This window comes from Apis dorsata, unplaced genomic scaffold (assembly GCF_000469605.1).
Source record: "Apis dorsata unplaced genomic scaffold, Apis dorsata 1.3 scaffold_98, whole genome shotgun sequence".
In the NCBI taxonomy this organism is placed as follows: Eukaryota; Metazoa; Arthropoda; class Insecta; order Hymenoptera; family Apidae; genus Apis; species Apis dorsata.
Genome location: NW_006263396.1, coordinates 923,733 through 933,425, shown reverse-complemented (window position 1 = coordinate 933,425; position 9,693 = coordinate 923,733). Strand labels below are relative to the sequence as shown.

Here is a 9,693-nt window from a genome sequence, read left to right as displayed (position 1 = left end):
CGGGGATTAGGAGAGGATGAAAGAGGGGATGCTTGAAGATGGATGGAGGGGGAAACGACAGTAATACTACGCAGAGGGACGCGGAGAGACAACAGCGGACCGATAGGGGAATCGCGCATGCGTAGTGGCCCTGTTTTAGAACAGTACCGTGACACTCGTCGACAAGCCACCGCCCGATGCATCCACCCCGTCTATGTCATACTACAGCTGTCTTCTTTCGAGAGCAAACTTATCTGTTACGTTAATCCTACTATACATAATCATTTTATCATTTCATTAGGAAATCTGGGCCAATGCATTAGAATTATAATTTAATATGTATAATATAATTTTAATTTAAAAAATAATCTTTAATATACATGAATAGAAATTTGATCGAATGAATCCATGGAAAATATGCGCATGCGCAAATTAAAAATTCCAATCTTAGAAAAGTTAAGAAATTATGTCGAAATTACAACGATGCAGGCTTGCATTTGCTAATCTGTTTCTCGCATGTTCTTAACCGCTTCGCTAGTTTGTGCGAAAGAGAACGTCATACAAAAGACCAAGACCTACATAAGCGAAGCACAAAGCTTGCCAGAATAATCACGTCGCGCACGATGTACAATAAGCAAAATCAATTTCATATATCGTAGAGATATAATTAAGAACATCGATTTATAAATTATTTTAAACACATTATAAAAATACTTTAAATATTTTATAATAACACTATAATAATGAAATTAATGGTTTATAATATTCCATTTTCCTAAAATCCATTTAGAATCGATAGATAGCAGAAATAGATCAAGAGATTCAGTAATAAAAAAATAGTGATCAGCGATTGCTTTCCACGAAATGTTTGCTGTCTCGAGCAATATAATTTCTATATTCTTTTTTCGATTCATGGACTTCGTGTAAAAAACACTTTTATCGATAGTTTCAATGTAATTTAATATATAATTATATTTTATATAATATAAATTAAATTTAATTTAAATAATTATTTATTAAACAACCTACATGATATGTATACATGATATATATAACTATAGATTATTTTATTAATATTTTAAATAGAATAATATAAACTATATTATTTTAAACGATTAAAATCTCATTTGAAACAAATGAAAAAAATGAACACTTTATATAAATCCATATTCGTAAGAAAATTGAAGCAATATTATGCGTATATAATTTTTTTTCCTTCTTTTTTTGTTTTTTTTTTTTTTTATTAAATTATTTATATAACACTGATATGAACTTCAATAACTTGAATAACACACAAGATATGACCCATTTCCATTAATTTTTATATCGATACAATCTCTGACCTTTCATAAATGGAATTAAATTTCACGGGAATGTTCACAAGTTAATCTCTAAAATACATATCTTTCGCGAATAGAAAGCGATCACGAAAATGAATACTTTATGGAAAATGTATCGTTTCATTCTCTATTATTCTTTTTCGAAACTACCGAGCGCTTAAAGATGAAATAGATAAAATAGATTCATATAAATACGTAAGTTCTTGAATATTTTTGAATTTCTCTTATTTTTATGCTAGACCAAGTTGCATTTATTTATGTCATTTATCGAATATAACAAACAATTATTTTTCATTTTAATATAAACTTGTAAACATCCTATTATCGATCATATAGGTTCGATATGTTTGCAACCTTGTTTGCTACGTTTATAAAGTATTTAAACGTGGAATTAGATATAATAACTCGGTTTACCAAACTGGGAATGGATACAATTTAAAAATAGCATTTCATCGATCAGATTAACGTGTATTGTAAAGTTGAATAGTTTTGGCATATATCATTCTATTTTTAGTTATATGATTATAATTTTTCATTATATTGATAAAGATTATATGTTGTAAAAATCAATTTGCATTAAAGATTCAAACAAATTCTCAGCAAAAATTTTACTTGTATTTTAATGATAAAAAAAATTGAAATATTATTGTCTAAATTATAAAATGTCTATTTATTATATTAAGAAATATAAATATTTTGATAATAAAATATCCTATATTGAATTATATAAAAAATAATTATTAATATTATAATTATAAAAATTACAAATTAAATATAAAAATATTAAAAACTGTTATTACATTGAGAATTTAATAAAGAAACATAAATTTCTACTATGAAGATAATTTTTAACTTGGATCAAAAATCATCAAACTTCGTCTATCAAATCTTACACCATCCACATACAATGAGCATTTACATATACAATGAGAGAACTGTTTATACGAACAATAAACTATGTGCGATCGCTTAGTTACCAATCCTTAGTGAACAATACAGTATTCTATGACACTTGGAGAAAGCGTTTTCACATATTATTTTATAATATGCATTAGAAGTAAAAAGAAGAAAAAATAAAAACATTATAAAAATGCAATAATTTGTACGTTTTTTCAATAACATATCAATTTTTAACTCTATATATTAACTTTTATATTAACATTTTCAATTATCCTCTGGAATACCTCCTCCTCCTTACAATGCATTAATGATTAAAAAGATTCAACATTATCGAATTACATGCCATTATTTATTCGACCACGATATATAGGTATGCTCAAGAGAATCGGTTAAAATTATTCCATGCGTTTACGCGAACGAGTTTACAATAACTAAAGGAAGTCGCGAAATTGCACGTCGTTTTTGCAGCCAAGCGACTACAAACTTTCCCATAAGGTACCTAGGTAAATAGGCCTTCGTCGGCGAATCTCTACACGGCTCAGTTACTAAGAATTCCAGCCTATTATTATGAGCATAATTGTCTGATTATACGTCTGTGATCTGGCTCTATAACGTTAAGACTGTGCCGTTTCACAAGGGCACGTGTTCATCGAATCCCCACTATTCCAAATATAGTCTTAAGCGAAATTCTTTTCACTGTTCGAATAAATTTTCGATGAAATTGGATGTTCGAACTTGTCAATTTTTATGCGAAAAAAAAGAAAGATATTTTAACATCTTTAATATTTGTTCGATGGATAAAATTTTTTTTAACAAAATATTTTTCACATAAAATATTATGACAAATTCATGGTTAACGAAACGGTGAAAGGGAATAAAAGATTATATGTCAAATATGTGGTATGGCATGAATGAAAGTGTATGGATGTATATATTATTTTGCTTCTTATCAAAGATGTGCTTCCTGCATTCGAAAAAGTTCATCGAACTCTTTTACTGTTACCTAGTTAAAACGGATTATAATGTAGTTATAGATATTAAATTTCAACTTTCTTTTTTCAGAAAAAATATATTAATATATATTTGTAAATCTTTTTTAAATAAAACTTAACACAAAATATCCTCTATGATAATTTTTAACTTATCATTTTGATAAATTTAATAATTTTGATATTATAATGATTATATATTAGATTTAAATGTCTAAAAACATATTTTTTGGTACAAATTTATAATAAAAATAATAAAATTTATAATAAAAATATATATCAAGAATAGACAACATATCCAAAAATATTAGATTTAAATAGTTATAAATATATTAATATATTTTACCGTAAAAATTTCAATATTTGAATATTTGTCGCATAAGATCATCGAGCTGAAATATTGCATAAAATATGCACACCTTTCACATGTTCGCGAGGATGATGCCGTATTTGAACAAAAAAAATTCTATTTAAAAGTTCCATTAGCATTTCAAATGAGAAAAGACGGAAACGGATGCAATTCGTTATATATAGGTAAAATGTGAAAGGAAGCTCGGTCACGACACGTTTAATGCGTAAATATAAATGCGGGCAGAAACGTTTTCGGAGTGGCTAGAGTTTCGTCGAGGCGGAGAGCGCAACATAGAGGATGTACAAGGGGTGTGAGGGAAAAGCTCAGTTAGACCGCCAAAAATCGTGTGTCGTCTTTGTCCGGATACACAACACGAGGCTTTTCCCTTAGAACGTTCGTTACTAAAATACACACACCATACCCACTTTCCGGTTTCCTTTTTCTCGTTTCATGTTCACTTCTCGTCGTTGGATAAAGAAATTTCTTCGTCAGTGATCCTCATCCACATTTTTTCGTACATTTCTATCATCCACTTTGCTTGATTGTTGGACGTTCAGTTAAAAAAATAGGATAAATAGAATATTAAATTTTTTACGGATTTTTTAATTTTATTTTGACCGTGTGAAATAATTGATAATTTCCTGTGGAAATCTAAAGGAAATCTTTAGACATTTCTTTTATTTTATTATCTATACAGTTTTGTTCTTTGATTCAAAAGTATTTCTTTTTTTTTTTCAAAACTTCTTTGAGATCAAAAGATTAATTTATTTCATTTTCATTTTTATCAGCTAATATATTCCGTTTTATTATGTTCATCAAAGATATTATATTTATATTATGGCATTTATATAATATATTTGATATATAATATCTATGCAGATAAAATAATGAAGTCAGAAGTGGGCACCAATTTGGGTACTGATCAATTAAAATTTTTAATTTAATTGATTGGTCTTTAATGATTAATACAGTTGATTAAAAATATTAATCATCGATTATTAATTTTCGATCAAAGTGAATTAAAATTCTTTGACGTATATGAATATGTATCATGTTAAGTGAATATCTAGATATAAAGTGAATTAACCGCTGAAGATAATTGATATTAGATTTGAGGTCAGATTGAAATATCAATTTCACAAGAGAGAGAATTTTAATATTGAATAATAAAGTTAATTGGTGATATAACATATTTACTATAATCGTTAATTATATACGTTCAGATACAACTGAGTAAAAATTTTTTTTTAATATTAAAAAAATTATTCAGATCATCATCTTATATAAAAAATAGTGAAATCCTTTCATTTTTCTTATAATAAAATCTACTACTTTATTGTAATTTCATGGAAAATGAAAATGCAAAATATAATCAAAAATTGTTTGCAGAAGACAGAACAATGTGAATTTACTTGAGCATATAAAATTTATGCTATAATTCATTGATGTATATTATAAAACATTATAAAATAAGTAGATGAATATTATATCTGATAGTCCGAGAAAGTTTTATAATTGAGGGGAATTAGTTTTTACCTGTTGTGTACAGTGAATGGGAATAGATAACATGAAACGAAGGTTAGTTACATAAAAACAAGCGCAGCGAGTGCGATTACTTCACTCTTTGAAGTTACTCTCCGACCATGACGTGATTCCATAAATATCGATATTATGTGACCGGATAATTAGCGAGTAAAGGGAAATCTTATATGATGCGTAACCTTTAAATAATCGTAAAGAGTAATTATTATAATTCTATCAGAGCACATAATAGCGAGTAAAAAATAAATTAAAATTGGAAAAAAAAAATTAATTATTGATAATACTAATATTAAGAAATGTTTTATCGTTCTCTCACTTTAATTAGATTATAGAATAATATTCATTAGGGATGTATATAATCCTGTAAATGAAAAATTGAATATAATTGTTGAACTTCATGATTCAGTTTCATTCCCTATATTTAAGAATAGATATTTAAAAAATAAGATTTTTAAAAAATAAGAAATATTAAATAAATTCATTCTTTATAAAAATTTTCATAAAAAATGATAATATGGAATTTTTTATTAAATTATACGTTTTCACTCATACGTACATATATTTTTCTATAGCGTGAATTTTTAGCGAAAACAGTTGCTACAGGAAATAAATTTTAATTCAGGAAGAAATGTCTGAATATTCGCGGCAGTGTAAATATATCAGTAGCCCTTTTAGTATGAATTTTACTTCTTTAAAATAAACTACATAAAATATAATTGCTTATACATATACTTAAACAATTAAAAAAAAAACTTACATTATTTTTATTAAAAATATCGAATGGAAAATTTATTACATTATCGATACTAAATTAAATAGTAATAACTGTCGTTAAAATATAAAAAAAATAATAAATAATAAGAAATAAAATTAATGCATAAAATAAAATAATTTTATCATAAATATTTAGAAGAAAAAAAAGTATCATATAAATAAAAAAGAAAATCTCGGAGGAAAATTTAACAAAGTTTCACGAGAAAGAAATGGAGAATTATAATATTTGATATTGTCAACGGTATAAAAAGCGAAATAAATAATTTTCCACCTTATTTCATGCAGCTAGCGAGACGAATTAGAGCGAGATGAGTGCCGTTCGTCGAAATGGAAAGGATGAAAATTCCAGAGGAGAGGTTCGTTACCAAAATACACACGCGCGTTGCAATCTCGTTTTCTCAGTTCTTTCTTTCGAAACGACGGAGGGTGCCGCGACTTTAAGCTTGGATTTAATTATTTTTAACGAACGCGCTAGTCTGCCACGAACAGGGAATCGCTTTCGTTCCTGATTCGAATAGCTGAACAAAAGTCTATTTTTTGTCAGCATAATACTCATTTATTTTACTTGTGAAAATGAAAGTAACTTATATTTTTTAATTTATTTATTTATTTTTTTTTTTTTGGCAAAGATTTCATTTAAACTTTTTTGACTAATACTTTGAAATGATAGTTTCGCAACGCATAAATCGAAGGAAAGTAATTGCTCGTTGATATCATGGAAGAAATCCAAATATTCCGATCGCTTATCTGGCCTAATTCGCATTTCTACGGAAACACTGTTACTTTCAGCCGAATCGATAAGTCAACTGGAATGAATCGGTTTCGTTCGAGGCGAGACGTTATATGGTAAAAAGCAATCGATCATGTTTCGGTGAAAACGTATGCACCACGTGTCACTTGTTCGGAACTATAGACGAATATGTACGTAGACTTAAAGTATTCGTACCCTATGATACATCACTTGAAATCATTTAATTTTGCCTATGAATGCATTTTTTTCCCCATCTTCTGTAATTTTAAGATTATGGCATGAATCAGTTGCAAAAATTAATATAAAATCAATATAAAATCAATATCAATATAAAAAAATATAACATCATTTATCAATATTTACATCATTATACCATTAAAACACACTCGAATTATCAAATTATATTATTTTTTAAATACAAAAAAAAAATAATATATATAATAAAAAAAAATATAAAAAAAAAATTGGAATAAGAAAATTGTTTCTTATCAAGAATTACGATGAATATACGCATTTATATACATAATCGGCGGGAACTTTTTAAAGATGACTTGAGAAGAAAATGGCCAGTTAGGTTAAGTGGCAAGTACGTTCACGTTAACCGGTCTTATCAGATGGTGAGCCACGTGGCTATAACACGCACTTCGTTTTAACCACGTGTTCGTGAGGTAGCTGCGTTTTCCCCCCTCGGAAACCGGTGCTTGTGCCAACTTACTTTCACGACATCTATTACAAATGGATGCATATAAATTGCACAGCATGGTGTCATACTTTAACCAAGATAACGCACTGGATCTAGGTTGGATAAGTTGCTCGCGATCAAATATTATCTACTTATGCAGCAAATGAATATTAATCGGAGGAATCGTGTACTGCGTGATTCGTTAAAAACATTTTACAAACACTATCTTTTGACAAATGGTATAATAAGACAGTATAACCATCAAACTTGTCAAAGTGATAAATTTTAGATTTTTTGTTTTTACAATTGTTAAAAGTATGTCTTTGGCAAAATTAATATTGATTTTTATTAAAATATAGATTGAAGATTAAATACATTCAAAGCTATCATGTATCACTATGTTTTTTAAATACATTTTATATCAAATTTTTAAAACGAAAATGCAAAGAATATATATTTCTTCTATACAATAATAATTTAAATACAAGCTTAGATAACAAATAATGAATAAATATCTTTTTTAATAAGAAGAACTTTAGCAGTTAAAAATATTTTTAAGATATGCTAATTGACTTATTTATTCTCAGCAAACGATTATTCTAAAAAACTACTGCTAATAAAAAAAAGCAAACTTTTACTTCTCTTATTTAATATCTTTTCATTGATACTTACTTTAAAATGTAAATGTAAAATTTATGACTTAATTTTTAAGAAATCACATAATTCCTTTACAAATGCTTTGCTAGAAAAATAATAAGTTTTCTTGTATTCAGGAAAATTCAGAAAAAGAAAAAAATTTCCACCGTAGCCAGTTTACCTTTTGAAACCACCTGCCTTTTGTTAACACACTTCCATTGCCACGTGAGCGCAACGGAAGACGCAATGGCGGTCGGTTTTCAACGATCCACTCTGTATTTGCCTAAGAAATATTTCCCACTGATACTCAGTCACATTTTAACAATGCTTAAATATACCTTTTCAAGCAGTTGGTACCGTGAATAACCGCTTAGGCATCGTATGATTTATTGGTTAGTGAAGTTTATTTATTGAGTAACCTTCATTGGTTGGAACTCAATTTATTCATTGAAAATATTATACGCTTAAAAGTATAAAAGTATATATATATAGTTGGAGAAATGTTTGTCCTCTACACAAGAAATTGTGATGCATAACTGATTTCTTTGGTGCAATAATGTTCGCACACAGGAGTCACTGACTCCCAGATGTAAAGTCGCGACGACTAATTTTAACTTCCTCACCGGCTAAATGAATAAAAACAGACCAATCAAGATACGTTTGACTCGAAATAAAAGCGATTTTTCTCCGAGTCAAATTGCAATGAAAATGAGTGATCCGCATTAAATTCATTTTCAACGCAATATTCCTTTTTTGACGCATATTTTTGTAATTCATGGCAACGAAGATATTTTCTTAGAATAGCAAGTTCGTGTCGCTTGACCTAAATAACGGTATCTTGCTTAAACGATGTCTAAACGTTTTAAATTTCAACTTTAAATTTTAAAGTCTATATTTAAAACATATTTCTATACAACTTAATATTTTAAAAATAAATTTTAAATAATTAAACGTTAAATAATTATATTAATATTATTATAATTATACTATAAATATATTATAATTATAATTATACGTACCTAAATTTAAATTTTTTCGATATAGGATTATATTTAAAAGAAGAAATTTCAAAGATCATCTCACCAAAATCTCTAATGAAAATATTCTTCAAACAATTATTTCTGAAAATGCGAATTATTTAAAAAAATTATTTTATAATTGATTATAAAATATAATATAATGTATATTGTATATTAATGTGTATCTGATAAATATAATATAAACTGTATATATATAATAAATGTCATACAATATCAATATGCTAGCAAAATTTCAAGTTATAAAATCAATTTAAACGAATTCCTGATAATCAAGATTTCTCGATAAAATTTGAGCAATTTCGACACGCTATTCGAATCCTGTTTGGAGTCACATAGGTAGTCATTGAATGCAACCGTTTATCGAATCGAATGCAAGTTGGCTCGAATCGACGGGCCAAGCAACTTCACGATTCGAGAAAGCCGAATGGAACCGAAATGATCCGAGTGTGACCGAAACGGATAAACGCGCGGAACGCAATAGAAGGAAGAGTTGGTTTCCCTCAAGACCGAACATGGACGAAACAGTGAGCAACGAAGGAACTATGGTCGTGGATTATGCAGGTTTAAGAGTCGTATCTTTCCTCGTCAGTATATTGAACTTCGTCTGTAGGGGTCATTCAACTCGCGGAGAATGCTGTATCATCCTTAGTGACGTCACGTGACTAGCCGTCTCTGCTGTTGCCGAAGAGCGGAGGCAGGCAATGACGT

At 28.1% G+C, this 9,693-nt stretch overlaps 1 protein-coding gene and 1 long non-coding RNA gene across 3 annotated transcripts in view; one reads left to right on the top strand and one right to left on the bottom strand.

Annotated features, from left to right (window-relative positions):
* Positions 1 to 9,693, bottom strand: part of LOC102674998 (histone demethylase UTY-like) — an 82,625-nt gene that overhangs the window by 62,336 nt on the left and 10,596 nt on the right. The window lies entirely within an intron of this gene.
* LOC116185103 overlaps positions 27 to 9,693 on the top strand; it is a 10,880-nt gene continuing 1,213 nt past the window's right edge. Inside the window, exon 1 of the long non-coding RNA XR_004149878.1 lies at positions 27 to 235. This is a non-coding gene — a long non-coding RNA (uncharacterized LOC116185103). The remainder of the gene's footprint in view (positions 236 to 9,693) is intronic.